The 19,000-nt window shown below is 45.6% G+C and overlaps 1 protein-coding gene and 1 pseudogene across 1 annotated transcript in view; both read left to right on the top strand.

Moving 5' to 3' along the window:
- LOC149432877 (heparan sulfate glucosamine 3-O-sulfotransferase 3A1-like) overlaps positions 1-19,000 on the top strand; it is a 154,921-nt gene that overhangs the window by 122,885 nt on the left and 13,036 nt on the right. The window lies entirely within an intron of this gene.
- Positions 18,095-18,210, top strand: LOC149432878 (U2 spliceosomal RNA; annotated as a pseudogene).

The raw sequence follows: 19,000 nt of genomic DNA, 5'->3' as shown, positions 1-19,000 counted from the left end.
AAAAACCAAATTAGTTTATAACCAAAAATTATAATTTTTCCAAATTTTTTTTTTCATTTTTATTTTATTTTTTTATATTGTTATTTATGGTTTTTTTTTTAACATACTTTTACCCTAGCAGCACAGTGTCACCATAGTGAGGCAGGGGCGGACTGACCATTTGGAAACTCGGGCACTGCCTGAGGGCCCGGGGTCAGTAGGGGGCCCCATGTGATGCCCCTAGTACCTTTTTCATAGGCTTTTTTGAGTTTGGGCAAGGACACAGGGGCCCCATGATCCCCTATTGCCCGGCAGCCCCATGAATTGTCAGTCCGCCCCTGGTTAGCAGTTGCATACACAGTGAGAATTAAACTGTTAAGCTGATAATACACTCTCATTTCTTAGATATTACGTATATTTGTCGGTAAATGGAAACTCAACAGTTTTGTTCCAGTTTAAATAGATACTGACCAGACAGTACTGATAATATGGAACTCACTTAACTCTTCACTTACCTATTTTCAGCCAGCTCGGGTCCAGTCACGTGATTCAGCTCTCCTGTGTCAGTCAGTGGTGGCTGCAGGGGAGAGGAGGGACTGCCAACAACAGCTGGGACATGGAAACCTATGTGTGATGTTCTAGGCCAAGGGTGTGTCCCTCCTACTGTAGCGAAACTACAAGTCCCATCATACCTCTACCTTTGGGAGTTATGCTTGTAACTGTCACTCTTAAATGCCTCGTGGGACTTGTAGTTTGGCAACAGCTGGAGGGCTACCAGTTTGACACCCGTGTCCTAGGCATTGTAGAGCACTCTCTCCTCTGCAGCTGCAGCTGGCTGACACAAGGATCATGTAACCAGACCAGAACGGGCTGAAAATAGGTAAGTATACACATTTCTTTTACACGTTAGCATAGGTAGCATAGTTACGTTTAGGCTGGAATTCTACTCTAAAGCTCTTTTGGACCCCCACCAGATGAAATGTAAGACTTCAGATGCTGAGACAATTTAGGATGGCATGCTTGTTCCTTTAGTGGTTATATTTTAGTTGAACTCAAGATTTCCATCTGAGCTTGGGAATTTATTGAATTTAATGTCTCAGACTGACTCAACCAACTTTGTAGACAATTAGATCACTAAAGCGGTCTACAACCAATGTGTGGTCATAGTACTAGTACCAGGGTTTCTCAACCAGGGTTCCTCCAAAGGTTGTTAGGGGTTTCTTGAGCAATGAGGAATTTCTGCCTCTCAGATAAGTTCCCACTGACACCATTTATCATTTTTAACTATCTGTAAGGGGTTAACTCTTGACCAGAAGTGGAATCATTTATCATTTTTAACTATCTGTAAGGGGTTAACTCAATGACCAGAAGTGGAAGGAGCATTCTTCTCACTGACCATCACACAAATGTATCATGAGTTGTAGATATAGTCATTTTTAGCAGGGGTTTCCCGAGAGTGGAAAGTTATTTCAAGGGTTCCTCCATGTTGAAAAGGTTGAGAAAAGCTGCAAAAGACCAACCAGTATCTGATCAGATCAGTATTGTTTTCCAAGGGCGTATTTACCACAAGGCAAACAAGGCACTTGCCTAGGGCGGCATTTTTCAGGGGGGCAGCACCTCCCCCCAGAAGAAGGGATGAAAGAAGGGACATGCATGCCATAGGAACCAAGTGAGATCCAAGAGAGGCTGTGGTCTGCTTGACGGTGTATGTAGAGCCCCATGAGTTGTCTGGTAGGAGGACAACTTCCGCTTCCGATCACCTAGGCGTGGAGCAGGTACCTGTCAATTTTGGGTACCCACTCCCCCCCCCACTCCCCAAAGGAGCCAATCCTTAATGGGGAGCGGGGGGACCAATCTTTAAAGCGGAACGTCCCCTTTTGGGTGGAATTTCGCTTTAACAGACTGAATAGTTTACCCTTATGCTAGTATAACCATTTAGATATTTGTACATTGAGATCATATCTCCTCTTCAGCATCTCTTCTCCAGGAAGAATACATTTGCAGATCTTTTGGTACAATGTATGTTTTTCATCTGTTTATTGTTCTGTGTGGCTGGAGCTGCCCTTTAAGCAGTAATAAACGGTTTCAAAAATGAGCCATTAGGCTGCCGTGTCACAAATGCACCAACGCATCAATCAAAATAATAGCATTTCTGTTTTGGAGCCCTCTCTTCCCTCTTGCCCTTTATTGATGGACTCCATCTGCCTGGGCCCGGCGACACACATGCTGTTATCAGACGCGCTCACATATGCATGGGGGTGATAATTCTGCGCTGGAAGGAAATCATTTTTAACCTCCGGCCGTTCTCAGCCACGGTTGGGAAGGGAGGGGGGGGGATGCTGCAGATGATAATGTTATATGTGATTAAATCATTTATTAGGTGGTGTCGGGGCAGCTGATGGAGATAATATGTTTATTTACACACAGCCGGGGGAGACGAGAGGATTCTACAGAGCTGAGCTCATTAGTGAATCCATGAAAAACATTCAGTAGGATGACAGTGTTGTGTTTCTCTACTGTTAAAGTCTATCTCTGGGCACTTTTTTTTGGAAAAAAGTAGTCCCCTAGTAGCAGTTTAAAATGAGTCTGTCTGCAATACCCCCCCCCCCCCCAGCAGTAATTTATTACCGCCACTAACAGTTATCAGTCTGAAGACCGAGGACGTCCTGTGTGTGCGGGGCATCATGGATCCGTCCCCTAAGGCAGGCCATAGATTATGCAATTCTCTTTCCTGCAAACACTCCATACCACTACTCATTTCCCAAAACCTGTGTCTGCGCCTACTGTATGGGATCTGTCATCCTCCCTCTGGACAATCTCTTAGCTCCTCCTGAGATTCTTACTCTCTGGCCTCCTGCGGCTCCAACACATTCTTGTTACCACCACTCATTCCTCCCCTGGACTTGGCCAGTCCACTAAAATCCACAACCTGTGGCTGCTCCTACATGGCCTGTCACCCTTCCTCTAGAACCTCTCTCAGCTCCAACTCAGATCCTTACTGTCTGGTCTCCTGCGGCTCCACCACATTCTTGTTACCACCACTCATTCCTCCCCTGGACTTGGCCACTAAAATCCACAACCTGTAGCTGCTCCTACATGGCCTGTCACCCTTCCTTTTAGAAAATTCCTCAATTCCTCCTTAGATTCTTACTATGCTCAGTTACCACATCTCAGCCCTCCACCTAGACCCTGTCAATCAACTACAATCCACAACCTGCAGCTTCTCCTACATGGCCTGTCACCGTTTCTCTAGAACCTCTCTCAGCTCCAACTCAGATCCGTACTATCTGGTCTCCTGCAGCTCCACCACATTCTTGTTACCACCACTCATTCCTCCCCTGGACTTGGCCACTAAAATCCACAACCTGTGGCTACTCCTACATGGCCTGTCACCCTTCCTCTAGAACATTCCTCAGCTCCCCCTCAGATCTTTGCTCTCTAGTCTCCTACACTCTCCACCACACTCCACAGTTACCAGCTGTCATCCCTCCTCCTTAACCCACCCAATTCACTAAAATCCACAACCTGTGGCTGCTCCTACATGGCCTGTCACCCTTCCTCTAGAACATTCCTCAGCTCCCCCTCAGATCTTTGCTCTCTAGTCTCCTGCACTCTCCACCACACTCCACAGTTACCAGCTGTCATCCCTCCCCCTTAACCCACCAAATTCACTAAAATCCACAACCTGTGGCTGCTGCTACACGGCCCGTCACCCTTCCTTTTAGAAAATTCCTCAATTCCTCCTTAGATTCTTACTAGGCTTAGTTACCATCTCTCATCCCTCCACCTGGAACCTGTCAATCAACTACAATCCACAACCTGCGCTGTTCCTACATGGCCTGTCACCCTTTCTCTAGAACGTCTCTCAGCTCAAACTCAGATCCTTGCTCTCTGGTCTCCTGCATGCTCCACCACACTCCTCAGTTACCAGCTCTCATCTCTCCCCCTAAACCTAGCCAATCCACTATAATCTGCTGCTCCTACACTGCCTGCCACCCTTCCTCTCTAGAACATTCCTCAATTCCTAACGTCATTAGATCCTTACTCTCCAGTCCCCTGCCACTCCAACACACTCCTCAGTTACCACCTCTCATCCCTCCCCCGGGACCTGCCCAAGCCAATACAATGCTCCTACATGACCTGTATCCCTCCTTTTAGAACATCTCTCATCTCCTCCTTAGATAATTTCTCTGGTTCTCCTTACTGTGGTCTCCTGCCCACTCCACCACACTTATTGGTTACCACACTCTCTCATTCTTCTCCATGAACTTGGTTTGTCCACTACAGCCCACAACTGTCTGCTCCTATACAGACTCTCGTTCTCTCCCCAGAATATATCTAAACTCCAGCTCAGTTTCTTACATTCTTCTGGCCAATGCACTACTCTGTTAGACCCCAGTAACCTGAACCCACTCCACTCATGAACAGAAACACATTTGCTAGGAGGTATAGATAGAAAAAGCCCTCTTAAGGCCTTCCTACAAGATTGTGACTCAGAGAGAAATTGTGGGCTACACAAATGACAATAATAGGAATGCAAACTCTTCTGAAAGGATCACTCAGGTGAGGAGTGTGACAGGAGTCACTTTGGGTGGGGGGCTCATGGAACCCAGTTTACTTTGCAGAGGTTGGGAGACCCCTGTCTCAGCTCCCCATATCCCTCTTATGTGCAAGTCACCCTGTATCTCTTAGGGGTACAAGGTGACTAATGGACGCTGAGAATGCGGTTGGAATTACTTCAGATGGGATAGTAATCTTTATCAGCCACATGAAGACTATTCCTGGTTGTTGATTCTAAACTAGACATGTGAATTGAAAGAGCTGATCATGCTGGCCTCTCCTCTACTCCATTGTAGGAGCCGGACCGTCTGCTCTGTAGTGAGATCCTAATTCATCAAACCATTGTCTAGGTGTGAATTCCTATTCACCTTTTGTTTTGGTCACCCAGCTAGCTAACCTGTTTAGAGTGTTAAGTCTATTTCTGTATCTAGCTGCGTTTGCATATGACCATGTGATCAGTCTCAGTGTGTATTGTATAAAAAGCCTGTTTGAGTTTAAAATAAAGAGTTCCATGTCCAGACAGACTGGTGTCCTGTAGTCTTGTATGGTCGGCTGTGGTGTGTAGTCTTGTATGGTCGGCTGTGGTGTCTGTGGTCGGTGTTCGGACAGGGAAGCGGTATTCTAACGGAAGTACTCAAGCGCAGTCTGGGTCGGTTCCATTACAAGGAGCTATAAGTAGAAGTTGGGATTTAGGATTATACCATTGCGAGGCACACTGGCCTCTTCTTCATGCACATAATATTACCTGAAAAAGAGGTCAGTTTGCCCCAAAAGCTTGCACTACAATTTATTTTGTCAGTGAATAAATGGTATTACCAGGGGCGGACTGACAACTCATGGGGCCCCGGGCAATAGGGGATCATGGGGCCCCTGTGTCCTCATCCACACTCAAACCACCCCCTATGAAAGGTACCAGGGGCATCTCATGGGGCCCCTTACTGACCCCGGGCACTCGGGCAGTGCCCGAGTGCTCGAATGGTCAGTCCGCCCCTGGGTATTACCCTAAATCCCAACTTCTACTTTTGTCAATGGCTAAAATGGTACAATACTATACTGCTGTTACACTGAAAAGCTAATATCGCCCACTCTGCTCCTCCCATGATATCCTCCTCTCTAGCTCCCTCATCACCTCCTCCCACGCTTGCCTCCAGGACTTCTCCAGAGCCTCTCCCATCCTCTGGAACTCCCTACTACAGCATGTCCGGTCAGTCCCCACCCTGTGTGCCTTTAGGCGATCTTTGAAAACTCACTTCTTCAGGGAAGCCTACTACCGTTACACAGGCTATCCCCCCTTCATTCTATTATGAATGCTGCTGCTAGACTTATACACCTTACCAACTGATCAGCGACTGCTGCCCCTCTCTGCCAATCCCTTCATTGGCTTCCACTAACCCAACGTATAAAATTCAAAGTACTAACCACAGCTTACAAAGCCATCCACAACACTGCCCCTAGCTACATCACCGACCTCATCCACAGATACCGCCCAAATCGCCCGCTCCGCTCCTCCCATGATATCCTCCTCTCTAGCTCCCTCATCACCTCCTCCCACGCTCGCCTCCAGGACTTCTCCACTGCCTCTCCCATCCTCTGGAACTCCCTAGCACAGCATGTCCGGTCAGTCCCCACCCTGTGTGCCTTTAGGCGATCTTTGAAAACTCACTTCTTCAGGGAAGCCTACCCCCACCTCCACCTAAGAAATGTACTTGAATCACCTCCACCAGATTATCACCTTTTGTATCACCTCCCCCTTCCTTTAGATTGTAAGCTCCATGAGCCGGGCCCTCCTATTCCTTCTGTACTGAAATGTATTGTAATTGTACTGTCTCCCTTATATTGTAAAGTGCTGAGCAAACTGTTGGTGCTATATAAATCCTGTATAATAATAATAGTTATACATCACAAATGGGTACTTCTTCTTTGAGATAAAGGTTAAGTGAGGCCTTGTATAATCACAGTCACACAAAGCCTTTTCGGGTGCAGACACCACATGACAGCATATTTATCGACAAAGCCAAGTGTGACGGAGAGGTGGGAAATGATCAGCGATAACGATCAACACATCTGAGCATGCTCGGGCCAGTGTATGTGTGTATAGAAAGCACAAAGCAGCCTCACAGGCAGAGCCGCCATCACCCAGATTGCATAAATCAGAGGATTACAGCAGAGAAAACAGAGACAAGCTCTCTTTACAAGCCGAGGTCAGTGTTCTCAAACTGCGCTGCTGAAAATACATTCAGTACCAGTTTGGCGGATACAAATTATTACCGATTAGTTGACTCGCATTTATCAAACTGAGATGTGTGAACTAGCAGATCTCAAAAAACAAATTCGAAAGAAATATTGTTACATTTTTTTTTGTTTAATTTTGATTTGCAACTCTGTGGGGGAAAGTCTAGAAACACGATGGGCTTCATTTATTCATGTATCTGAGAATTATTTCTTTTACAGTTATTGTAAGATTTTCTATGTTATAGTTCACACCCTTTGGTCCTATTACTTCCTTAGAGCACACACAGCCAGGCACACAGCATTTTCCTCATTCTTCCACTGGCTCCAAAGGACAGTCTAGGGGGTTCTTTTTTTTGCTTTTATTTGGAACGATGAACTTGGATATTGCGAGGTAGCATGGGATACCCTGATAAACTATCGAACTTGAGGACTTCTCAACTTTCTGGCTGCACTGTACAAAAATAAGAATGTCCCACAGGGTCAGGACAGTGTGCTGACAGTGACTAGTACTCAGGGGCGGACTGACCATTTAGTCACTCGGCACTGCCCGAGGGCCCAGGGTCAATAGGGGGCCCCATGAGATGCCCCTGGTACATTTCATAGGCTTTTTTGGGTGTGGTTTATGTGTGGGAGAGGACACAGGGGCCCCATGATTTCCTATTGCCCAGGGGCCCCATGAGTTGTCAGTCAGCCCTGCTAGTACTCCTAGAGTTTAAAAGCTACACACAGTCAGTATCTCTTCAGCACTGGGGTCATTTAGTTACATAGCCACAGGATCTTCAGTTGCCTCCTGCCCATATCCACCAGGCCTTCCTAGTGAGGGAGATGTAGACTCACACCACCATAGGACAACTGTACTCTTCCCACTAACTTCCTTCTTGCTCTCTCCAGTGAGCTTCTCTAGACCCAACTTGATCCCCAGACTCAAGCTTGAGAATAGCACCCCCTCCCCCAGCTAAGCCTAGCTAGGACCTCTGTGTCTTCCTGATAGCTTTCTCTAGAAATCTAGAGCACCCCATGCAGCCCTTTCCCACTGGGCGCCCTCCCAGACTACTGCATCTCAGCCTTCCTTCCATCTTCCACCCAAACTCTCCCTCTGCTGAGCAGGCTCAGTCATACACTTAAGGGCTGCCCTGACCCCATGCCAAGCCTCCCACCTGGGGATTGGTCAGGATCCCTTACGTATGCAGATCAGCTCCTCTTCACCCTCACCCACTACTTCTAGGATCTTCTCCAAGTTACTAGAGCAGGGGGAGGTATCAAGGAACTGATCTGCAGAGCCTCTCATCCCTGACCTAAAACTGACCCTCTGACTCAGCCCAGGCTGCTACTCAGCCTTTCTATCTGAAAAACTAGCTATCTCCCCTAGCTAACTAAAGGAGCGCTACAGCTATTATCATTGAAAGTGAAAGTAAAAGAAAATGCCAACTTTTAGGTTGTCCCCAGAAAAGTAATAGAGGGGAAATCTTCTAATGAGTTCTGGTAACCTGGGGGTCACCAAGAAATTCCCTTAATTTGCAGGGATTTCCTCTCACTTCCTGTTTGGTTATGGGACAGGAAGTGAAGGGAAATCTGTGCAATGGGAAACAGATGGCGAAAACAAATCTGACCAGGGTTATAACCCTCTCTTGCTCTGTCCAAACTGAAAATATTTTCCAATAGGGACACTAAGGAATTTCCTTAATTTGTAGAGATTTCCACTCACTTCCTGTTTGGCTATGGGACAGGAAGTTCAGGGAAATCTATGCAAAGGGATGAGATGGCGAAAAAAAAAAAAATCTGACGGGGTTTATAACCCCTCCCCCCCCGTCCTTACTCTATCCAAAATGAGAAAAAAAAGTTTTGCCTATAGTTCTACTTTAGGACACGTAAGAAGACAGAGGATAATTCTGTCTATCCATGTGCACTGAGAACTGAAGCTTTATTTTAATATAGTGGGGCCCCCGGGCAATAGGGGACCATGGGGCCCCTGTGTCCTTGCCCACACTCAAAAAAGCCTATAAAAAAGGTACCAGGGGCATTTCATGGGGCCCCCTACTGCCCCCGGGCCCTCGGGCAGTGCCCGAGTGCTCGAACGGTCAGTCCGCCCCTGTGCGGGGCAGGAAACCATGACACTCCAGCTGTGGTGACACTACAATCCCCATCATGCCTCTACCTCTGGGAGTCATGCCTCAGAGTTTTGCAGTGCCTCATGGTACTTGTAGTTCCAAAAAAGCTGAAGTGCCAAGGTTGCCTACCGATGTGATAAAGCCTCTAACGCACTCTAATGTATTTTCAGACACATCATTTCCTTAATCCCCTTGGTTGCAAATAGCATTGCCTTTTGTAGTTCTCAGAGGAGGAGGCTGCGAAGAATCATGTGATGAGAGCCTGCAGCCTGCTCAGAAAAGACATAAAAACCTGTTGAACCTGGCTGCAACTGATATGATAAAACTGGGAATTGTATGACTTTAGCATAGCTGCAGTGTCTTCTGCACAGGAGTAAAAGTAGATGGATCCATTTTACTTGGTGCTGGAGTTGTTCTTTAACAGAATTTAATCAGAAATATTAGGTGCGTTTTCGAATGTTTAATTTATCATTATGGAGGTTCGGGGTGCGGTTTGCCTCGCCCCCACAGTCATTTGCAGAAGTTTAATGGCTGGATCTGGCGCGCCGCCACAGCCGTATGCTACCCTAATCCCGACAAGTGTCACCTAGTGTAATTGACTGATCGAATCTAAGCTTTACTAATGCTTTAAATGTCCCATCTGTTCTCAGGGTCCCGAGCACGCGGCGACACCAGCGCTATTACTGCTTCCAATTAGCTGAAGCAATTTCACAATTAGACAATTGATTTAACGATGGATTATGTCAGGCTGCTGAGGATGAGCTCTCGTGAAGGCTGGAAAGGAAGGGAAAAAAAAAGAACTCTAAGATGAAATGTGATTTAAGGGGGGATTACTGCTTAAAGGGAAACTCACGAAATGTGCTTAGGTCTAAGGAGGAGACTACCAGTAAAGCTTCTACATTAGTAGTTTTGCATTGCATTGTGTGCAAAGGCTAGTTATGTCCTTGATACACAGATGTCAGAGACGTGCTGCTGTCTCTGCTAAAGGCCCAGCACTTTGCAATGTGAAAGTTCAGTTCTTAGTGCACACTGATATGACCTTTTCTTCCAGAATTCAGTTACAGTGCTGTGATTTTTTTTATTTTTTGCATTTTTGTCACACAATTCAGGCTATCAAACTAAAAACTTTCCAAAACTGCCTGGCCCTATGTGAAAAAGTAATCCCCCCCCTTGCTAAATCATGAATGAACTGTGATTAACTGCTTTTTTTGGAAAGCTGAGCTAAATTTAATTTGCCACACCCAGGCCGGATTACTACCTGACCTGTTGAATCAAGAAATCACTTAAATAGAAGCTGTCTGACAAAGTGAAGCATGCTAAAAGATCTCAATAAGCAACACATTATGACGTGATCATCAAGCTTATGAAATTCTCATTATGCTGCAAAATTCAAGAACAGATGAAAAACAGTAATTGGCATGTATCAGTCTGGAAAGGGTTACAAAGCCATTTCTAAAGTTTTGTGACTCCAGTGAAACACAGTGAGAGCCAGTATGCACAAAATCAGAAAACCTGGAACAGTGGTGAGCCTTCCCAGCAGCGGCCAAAATTATGACGACTCATCCAGGAGGTCATAAAAGAACCCAGAACAACATCTACAGAACTGCAGGCCTCACTTGCCTCAGTTAACCCCTTGGCCCCGGCGCCTCCCAACCCTTTAAAGGTTCCAGAAGCCGGGAGGCAGGTTTTAGGGTCATGTGACCGCCATGATTCGCTGTCACATGATTGGGAAAGGTCCCAATCGAAAGAGAAGATCGGGACCTTTCCGAACGTGTGTGTTGGGAGTGCTCTCAGCACATATTGGTTTTTTTAATAGAACGCAAATGTGCATCCACGTGGCGTCTAGACCCAGATGCCGGGAGGCCGCACATTTGCATTAGGCTGTCGCCAAGAGGTTAAGGTCAGTGTTCATGATTCTACAATAAGAAAGAGACCGGGCAAATATGGCCTCCATGCAGAGGCGGACTGACCATTTGGAAATTCGGCACTGCCCGAGGGCCCGGGGTCAGTAGGGGGCCCCATGAGATGCCCCTGGTACCTTTTTCATAGGATTTTTTGAGTTTGGGCAAGGACACAGGGGCCCCATGATCCCCTATTGCCGGGGGGCCCCATGAGTTGTCAGTCCGCCCCTGTCTCCATGGGAAAGTTCCAAGGAAAAAGCCACAGCTGACAATAAAAGAACACAAATGCTCATCTCACATTTGCCAAAAACATCTTGATTATCCCCAAAACTTTTGGCCAAATATTCTGTGGACTGATGAGACAATAGTTGAGCTTTTTGGAAGGTGAGCATCCCGTTACATCTGGCATAAAAGTAACACAGCGTTTCATAAAAAGAACATCATGCCAGCAAACATGGTGATGGTAGTGTGACGATCTGGCGCTGCTTTGCAGCTTCAGGACCTGGACGACTTGCCACTGATGGAACCATGAATTCTACGATCTACCAGAAAATCCTGAAGGAGATTGTCCAGCTATCAGTTCCTGACCTCAAGCTCAAGTGCACTTGGTTGGGTTATGCAATACGACAATTATCCAAAATACACCAGCAAGTCCACTTTTGAAAGGCTAAAAAAACAAAATGAAGGTTTTGGAGTGGCCTAGTCAAAGTCATGATTTAAATCCAACTGAGATGCTCTGGCATGACCTTAAAGAGGACATTCATGCTGGGAAAACCCTCCAATGTGGCTGAAGTAAAACAATTCTGCAAAGAATAGCAATCAAAAATTCCTCCACAGTGATGTGAGAGACTCATTGCCAGTTATCGCAAACCCTTGATTGCAGTGGTTGGTGCCAAGGGTGGCACAACCAGTTATTAGGTGTAGGGGGCAATTACTTTTTCAATTAGGGCCAGGCAGCTTTTTTTCACTTAATAAATGAAACCATCATTTATAAACTGTGTTTTGTGTTTACTCGGGTTATCTTTGTGTAGTATTAAAATTTGTTTATATGAGTAAATCCCAAGGAATAGCTGATCAAACCAGGAAACAATGGAAAGAATGCGCACTCACCGGACGCGCATGGAAAATGCGCATATAATGAATATCCACTGGAATCCTTATAGTAGATGAAGAGGGTGAACTCCAATCTGTGGGTCAATCAGCCTGGGAAGGTATATGGGAAGTCCGGAGGTCCCCTTAAGGATGGTATGGTAATCAGCCAGAATCCAAAGCTCCGTCCCTCTGGTGGTAGTAGGTGAACACTACAGGGATCCTGCAAATTGATTTAGCTCCCTTTTCCCAGAGGTTATGTTACTCCATGTGCTGGCATCCATCTTGAATATTCATTATATGCGCATTTTCCATGCGCGTCCGGTGAGTGCGCATTCTTTCCATTGTTTCCTGGTTTCATCAGCTATTCCTTATATAAATTCATCTATTAACCACGGACTATTTTCTTTTGCATTCATTTTTTAGCGCTGCACTCTGTTTTTATTTGTCATTTATGGGTACACTGTGATTACCTTTAGTGCTATAGCTGCTTAGTCAGGAGCGCTCACTTTATACCATTTTTATCTATTAAAATTTGTTTGATGATCTGCAAATATGCAAAAAAATATATGTGCTGTATGTGAATGTGCTCTGTATGTGCTCTGTATGTGCTCTGTATGTGTATGTGCTCTGTATGTGCTCTGTATTTACTCTGTATGTGCTCTGTATGTGCTCCATTGCCCATTTTTTTCATAAAGCTGCTACTTTAACCTCAAGTGTTGGAAGATGCCAAATTCCATAATCTGTATATCACATAAATGTGAATATTTGTACTGTAATCAAATGTTAAAGTAGATGTAAATCCTGAACACTCAGTTCTCGGTCTTAAGTGAGCAGATTGCTGGTGACTGTCGGTATGCCTGCATTTTCTGAATGAATGCCAAGTGTTCTCTGATTGGATGAGGTGGAGACTGTGATGTCACTGCCCCACTTCTCTGCTTTGTTCCATCAGACAATACTTTGCATTACTTTAGAAAATGAAAGTGTTCTCTGAATGGTGCCTATGCCGAGTGAGCGACCTCCTGTATTCACGATGCAGCAGGGCAGCTGCTTGGCACAGGACCCAGAAGCTAGTGGAGATCACTATAGTAGTGGTAGTGGTAGCTTTCATGAGGATGCCACAGGTATGGCGCATACAGTGATTGTGTGATTGCTCCTGTGGACAGGTGTCTTTTATACAGGTAACACAATGAGATTAGCAGCACTCCCTTTAAGAGACTGCTTCTAATCTCAGCTTGTTACCTGTATGAAAGACACCTGGGAGCCAGAAATCCTGCTGAATGATAGGGGATCAAATCCTTATTTCCCTCATGAACATGCAAATCAGTCATCATTTGTTAGACGCATTTCTGCTGAATTTGTTGTTGTATTCTGTCTCAGTGTTACAATACACCGAACATTCGATTTTTAGACCGATCATTTCTTTGTGAGGGGCGAACATTCAACATCAGCAGGGGAGCAAATACTTATTTCCTTCACTGTACATACAGTACTTACATTGGTCCAGGCTGGAGCAATGTAACTATGTAAAAATCACCATATCTGGAATCCATCTTTAATTTCTCCTTTGTCCATCAATAGGAGGTACATATAAAAAGGGAAAACAACTCAGCGAGCGCTCAATATAAGCGACTATGCACAGTAAAAGGGAACCATAAAACCTTCCAAATAACACATGCAACCCCAACTGAGGACGTACACGCGTACGAAACGCGTTTTGGAGGAGCCTGAGAGTCTAGACGTCACGCCGCTGGATCAAGGAGGTCCGGCGGCCCCTATTACTTAACCAGCTGCCCCTAATCCCCCAGAGCTTCCCCTGGTGACCACTGTACCACACTGAAGAGGCTGCACCCGTGTCCTTAAAGTGGACCTCTGGTTGAATATATCTTGATGACATCTACCTATCCTGGGTCGATCCTGTTCCAATGCTGAGAGGGACCCATTGGCAGACCTCCACTATACTATACACTGCGCATAACCATTGCGCGTCCGGTGAGTGTGCACTTTACTCATTACCTTGCCCCTCACCTATCCGTTTGAAGGAATGATGCACTGAGACATGTGAAGTCACACGGAGCTCTATTGTTTAGCCTCCCTGGCGGTATTCCCGAGTGTAGCTCGGGGTAAAGTTTCAGTACCACAAGCGGTAACCCTGAGCTACACTCGGGAATACCATGCGGCGCTGCCCTGCGATCCCTCGATCACTTACCTTGTCCTGCGCTCCCACGATGTCCCTCCTGCACTGTCCCCGGCAATGTAATCCGGCAGATCCCGGCATTTGTCTTCTGGGTTCCGTTCCCTGCGAGCGTCGGGACGTACGGGGGACGGAACGGTGGGAAATTTGAAAATGACAAAAAGTGACATTCACTAAAATCACTAAAATCACATAGTATAACATTCCTGTATCAAACCATTTCACATACATTTTGTCCCGAGTGCTTTGTCCTGCGCCCTGCCTGCATTATTACTGTTCTTTCTGCCTGGAAACTGAGAAACGTCCATGGCGTCCAAAAAGCGTCCCTTTAGGTCAAAATCGGTTTTAGACCGGCTAGAGAACAGCGATAGTAAATCAGAACCACTTGCAGAATTGAGTGATAATAATTCGTGGGGGAAATTCCTCATCAGACACTGAAAACGATTCTGCGACTGAGCTCAGCGATGTGCGAACTTGGCGCTATATTTCAGATTTCAGTGTTTTTGGTTTGATTATATTATTGAATTAAATTTATTATTATTATATTATTATTTTTTATGATTATTTAATTATAATTTATGATTTTGTGTTTTAAGTTTTATCATCCCCGGGATGTTTACTAGACTCTTGTTCGGACAGATTTCAGTGAGTTATTCCTAAAACTTACAGGCCTACAATAAAAAAACAACATATTTCCATTGAAAACAATGTACCGCTTTGAGCACAGAAATACTGACATAATCAGACCGCTAGGGAGGTTAATATTTTAATTAAAACAAAATTGCCTTTACTAGACTCTTGCTCGGACAGATTTCAGTGAGTTATTCCTAAGAATTACAGGCCTACAATATAAATTGTATGTTAGTACAAATAAAAAAAGTATCACGGACAGGACTCAATTGTTTCTGTCACAAATGCACTAATACGGCTACAATCACCTCAGGCCTACAATATAAAACGCCAAATTTCCATGCAAAATAATGGTACCGCTTTCAGCACCAAAACTCTGAAATAATCATACCGCCAGGGAGGTTAAGAACTTTTATCATACATATATGTTTATATTTTATACAAAGGATTATTGATTTATTGAAGAACTCTTTATAGGTTTAGCGCTGCACTTATTTTAGGAAGTACATATAGATATGTTTTTTTTAATACAACCTCACATATTTAAATAATTCTAATATTGTTTGATACATTAGCATGGCCGGTCATGTCTGAATGAGATTCACTTTAAATGCTGCAGTTGGGTGTTGACAGGCCCTTGCGTTGCCCACTCAGAGGAACATTTGTTCGGTAATGTCAGAGATCTGGCAATAGCACCATGTAATATAATATTCTAACAAGCCATCCAGATTTACCCTCGAGGGTACGATAAAAATACCATTGTCAGGAAAGACGCCTGTCACCTCCTGTCAGTCCGACCCCCAAACATAGACATCCGTTGGCAAGAGTACAGTCTACTGTGGATACGGCCTCTTGGCACTACCCTGGTTCATTAATGCAGACATCAATAATCTGGTAACGCTAACACTTATGATTTGGCAGCCCGCAATAAGACTTTGCTAATGTGTTTTTCCTGCGCAGTCACCTTCCTCGATTGCCTCTCGTCGAGTCATTATTTAATATTTGTTTCATTAATTTGTTCACCTGCTGCTATGCATCACGCGGTCAAGTGGGCGCCCCCCTCCTCCACAGCCACCAGCTGCGAAATAATGATTTAATCCGGGTGTAGAAAGATGTCTTGTTGAGCGGAGTTGTCAAAACGATGTCAACCTTGTCCTTAATTCACACTGACTGGCAGTCAAAGGGCCAACCGATTGCTAGGGTCAAATTGCAAACTGTTTAACAATCTGTGACTTGTACATGATAGCATGTGGCATTTGACGGTGTAATGGTTTCAAGACTTGGGCTGCAACAAGTGTTCAGTGCCTTCTTTTTCTGTCTAAAACCAAAGCTATTGAATGACTGTTAAGGGGGCAATTACCCCCTGGGCCAGTCACATTTTTAGAAATGGGTCAGCAATGATGAGCCAATAGGGCCCAAACAGGCCTCCTTTAGGCTAGGTTCACATCTCTGCGGGTGGTGTCACTGCAGATCTTCAGGGAAATCTGTGCAGCTGCACCACCCACACAGAGGAATGCGGACCCACGGGCCATTAGTTCTAATGGCACGCCGCCTGTACTGGAAAATGCAACCGTACTGAGAACCGAGGTTACCGTGCGGGCTGCGTTTTCAGAGGAAGTGCAGGGATTTCTTCTCTGCGGGCCCCCTACTGACCCCGGCCCTCGGGCAGTGCCCGAGTTTCCAAATGGTCAGTCCGCACCTGATACTGTGTTGTGTAACTTTGATATTTTACCTTAGCCATCTGTTTTTTTATTTCTGTAAAAAAAAATATAAAATAAAGAGATTAATGAAAGACAATTTTATGGCACAAGAATAGGTCCAGAATAGATAAAAGAAACTCCAGGAATCCTCAGGAGACAATAAAAACCCATTTTTTTATAAATCCAAATCTCCTTATTTGACCTTCCTCTTGACTCCAACGCATGTGACCAAAGTAGCAACATTTCTGCAGAACCTCCAGAATTTTCATTTATTTAGCTCTAGTTGTTTAATTTTTGTCTTTTGTTTGAACTTGATGAACATGTGCCTTTTATAAGTAGCTATATAAACCAATGGATGGGAGGCGGCTACTTAGTTGTTTTTACAGGCGGAAGGGAGGACAAGGTTGCACCAGTGTGGCCACATTCATCGATATTCCAGAAAGCAGAAGTCGGGCAGTGAAAGAATTGTAAGCACTGAAAAGTTTCAACCCCCCCCCCATAGGGTGTTTGAGAAAGATGGAAGTTAGCCCCCTAGAGGGCAGGTTGGAAGCCACCAGCCTTAAAGTACTTCCACATTTTGGTTCCTATGGCATTAACCTTTTCATGCCAGGAACCAACGGACACTATGATCTCCTTTCTTAGTCCCAGTATCCTTCAGCGTTTCTGGGTGGGGGATGCAGAACATGACTTGCTCCTCACCAGTAACTCATGTCCTGCCTTGACACTCGAACATTAGCTTTACTTTGTATGTAGAATTATTTTTGCTTTATAGGCACACACCACAGAAAGCTACTTCTAAAAACGCAAGGCCTTGCTCTTTTGACTCCCCAGGCCAAGCCCATAGGCCAACCCCGATCAACAGCAAGCTCCAATATGGACACCAAGCCATGAGGGAAGGGACATGAAGAGCACCTGTCCTCTCACCTACCAGGGCCATCACCCGCCACAGTCACCTGCTTCCTCCTCCTCCAACTGGCTGCTCCTCCTTATAAGAGTGTCCCAACCTTGACGCTGTTTAACTTGGAGGGTTGCGTGGCTTTACTCATAAAGTTAATGTTCTTTTGCTTCGCCAAGGTTACACTTGTACATCTCTCTCTAAATGGCACAGAAAACATCTCCTAAATAAAGACCTTTTCACTGGCAGACTTGAACTTACAGTGAAGGAAATAAGCATTTGATCCCCTGCTGATATTGAATGTTTGCCCACAAAAAATTCAGCAGAAATGCATGTCTAACAAATGATTTGCATGTTCATGAGGGAAATAAGTATTTGATCCCCTATCATTCAGCAGGATTTCTGGCTACCAGATATCTTTCATACAGGTAACAAGCTGGGATTAGAAACAGTCTATTAAAGGGAGTGCTGCTCATCTCATTTTCTTACCTGTATAAAAGACACCTGTCCACAGGAGCAATCAAACCATCAGATTCCAAACTCTCCACCATGGCAAAGACCAAAGAGCTGTCCAAGGATGTCAGGGACAAGATTGTAGACCTACACAAGGCTGGACTGGGCTACCAAACTATGGCCAAGCAGCTTGGTGAGAAGGTGACAACAGTTGGTGCAATCATTCACAAATGGAAGAAACACAAAACAACTGTCAGTCTCCCTAGGTCTGGTGCACCATGCAAGATCTCACCTCGTGGAGTGTCAATGATCATGAGAACAGTGAGGAATTTCCTTCACTGTAGCTTTACATGATCGCTTCTCGGCCTTTTGGCTAAGATCAAGTGTAGTATCTGTTCTTATCAGTGTCCAGTGGGGGTGCTCCCGACCATTCTAGCTTTGCGGGGATGGTTGTTGTATAGTACCCTCACTGGTATGATGGGGGTCCGGAAGGCTGGACCGGAGGGACAGAAACCAGGGGGCGCCACGATACGCTCTGGGACCTTGGGAGTAATTCCTCTGGGAAAGCTGGAAAGACCCAGTACCTCCTGATTTGGACGGATCTACCTTGGTCTGGCCTGGGGCCGGGGACGCAAAAAGTCCGCAAACTCAGTGCCCCCTGGGGAAGACGCTCTCAGGGGTGTCACTAGTAACACTTGGGTGTGGGACCCCATGGTGTGAAGATGACACATGGCCACTGTTTTTCACCTCTTTTTGCACAGCGCCCTAAGGACCAGGTCTTTTGGCTAAGTCCGGGGCAATTTTTGCTACAGGCCTCAGGGCCTGGTCTGTGCACTATTAGGCACGGTACCACTTTTTTTATTTTTTATTTATTTATTTAATCACTCCCACGTTTTGTCACTTTTTCTGTTCTTATGTGTGTGTTTTTCACGGATGGAGGGTGTGGGTCCTCGGGCCTACCCTGAAGTCTAGGGGGAGGATGTGTGGCCATACGGTTCCTTCCTCCCCTGATCCCTAGGGGGTTTTCTCTTCGGGAGAACCCCCTCGCCTAGTACTGGATGTCCGGCTTCGGCTGGGCATAAGGAACGGTGGTCCACCAGGCCTTTTGGCCAGGAGGACCAAATGGGAACCTTGTCCCTGTCAGGAGCTTCGTGCCCCGGGGGATCGGGTGAACGGTCCAACCCTTCCGGGGGTAGGACAAACACACCCCTAAGTGCACTTTTTCGTGTGGTGTTTTGCACTTGCACATTTTTTGTGAA

This window comes from Staurois parvus, unplaced genomic scaffold, assembly GCF_062004578.1.
Source record: "Staurois parvus isolate SC_StPar_1 unplaced genomic scaffold, SC_StPar_1.0 ptg002066l, whole genome shotgun sequence".
Taxonomy (NCBI): domain Eukaryota; kingdom Metazoa; phylum Chordata; class Amphibia; order Anura; family Ranidae; genus Staurois; species Staurois parvus.
The sequence above is the reverse complement of the archived record's forward strand: the minus strand, read 5'-3'. Positions and strand labels throughout refer to the sequence as shown.